Genomic DNA, 1,868 nt, shown 5'->3' on the forward strand with positions numbered 1-1,868 from the left:
AAACTGAAAGAAAATAACCATATGATCATCTCATTAGATGCTGAAAAAGCATTCAACAAAATTCAACATCCATTTATGTTAAAAGTCTTGGAGAGATTAGGGATACAAGGGTCATACCTAAATATAATAAAAGCTATATGCAGCAAGCCGACAGCTAACATCAAATTAAACGGAGAGAAACTCAAAGCCATCCCGCTTAACTCAGGAACACGACAAGGCTGTCCACTCTCGCCATACCTCTTCAATATAGTGCTTGAAGTTCTAGCAATAGCAATAAGACAACATAATGGGATCAAGGGGATTCGAATTGGAAAGGAAGAAGTTAAACTTTCGTTATTCGCAGATGATATGATAGTGTACTTAAGCGACCCCCAAAACTCCAGCAAAGAACTTTTACAGCTGATTAACAGCTTTAGTAATGTGGCAGGATACAGGATCAACTCCAAAAAATCAGTCGCCCTCTTATACACAAAGGAAATGGAAGCAGAGAGGAAATCACGATAGCCACAAACAGCATAAAATATCTTGGGGTAAATCTAACTAAGGAAGTGAAAGATCTATTTGACAAGAACTTTAAGGCATTGAAGAAAGAAATTGAAGAGGATACCAAAAAATGTATGGACCTCCCTTGCTCTTGGATTGGGAGCATCAACATAGTAAAAATGGCAATTCTACCAAAGGCAATTTATAGATTCAATGCAATCCCCATCAAGATCCCATCAAAATTCTTCACAGATCTGGAGAAGACAATAATCAACTTTATATGGAAAAACAAAAAACCCAGGATAGCCAAAACAATCCTATACAATAAAGGATCTTCTGGAGGCATTACCATCCCTGACTTCAAACTCTATTACAGAGCTACAGTAATGAAAACAGTGTGGTACTGGCATAAAAACAGAGAAGTCGACCAATGGAATCGTATAGAAGACCTGGATTTTAACCCACAAACCTATGAACACCTCATTTTTGATAAAGGAGCTAAAAGTATACAATGGAATAAAGAAAGCATCTTCAACAAATGGTGCTGGCATAACTGGATGTCAACCTGTAGAAGAATGAAAATAGACCCACATCTTTCACCGTGCACAAAACTCAAGTCCAAATGGATTAAAGACCTCAATATCAGCCCGAACACACTGAAAAGGATAGAAGAGAAAGTGGGAAATACCCTACAACAGATGGGCACAGGAGATCGCTTCCTATGTATAACCCCAGAAGCACAGACATTAAGGGCAACATTGAATAAATGGGACCTACTAAAACTGAGAAGCTTCTGAAAAGCAAAGGACACTGTCACCTAGACACAATGGCAACCTACTGACTGGGAGAAGATCTTCACCAACCCCGCAACAGACAAAGGTCTGATCTCCAAAATATATAGAGAACTCAAGAAACTAGACTTTAAAATGCTAATTAACCCAATTAAAAAATGGGGCACTGATCTGAACAGAGAATTCTCAACAGAAGAAGTTCAAATGGCCAAAAGACACTTAAGGTCATGCTCAACTTCCTTAGCACTCAGGGAAATGCAAATCAAAACAACTTTGAGATACCATCTTACACCTGTCAGAATGGCTAAAGTCAAAAACACCAAGGATAACCTTTGCTGGAGAGGCTGTGGAGGAAGGGGTACCCTCATCCATTGCTGGTGGGAATGCAATCTTGTGCAACCACTATGGAAGTCAGTGTTTCGGTTTCTCAGGAAATTCGGGATCAACCTACCCCTGGACCCAGCAATACCACTCTTGGGAATATACCCAAGAGATGCCCTATCATATGACAAAAGCATTTGTTCAACTATGTTCATAGCAGTATTATTTGTAATAGCCAGAACCTGGAAACAACCTAGATGCCCTTCAATGGAA

Source organism: Microtus oregoni, unplaced genomic scaffold, assembly GCF_018167655.1.
Source record: "Microtus oregoni isolate MIOR12 unplaced genomic scaffold, Mior012 000073F_000, whole genome shotgun sequence".
In the NCBI taxonomy this organism is placed as follows: domain Eukaryota; kingdom Metazoa; phylum Chordata; class Mammalia; order Rodentia; family Cricetidae; genus Microtus; species Microtus oregoni.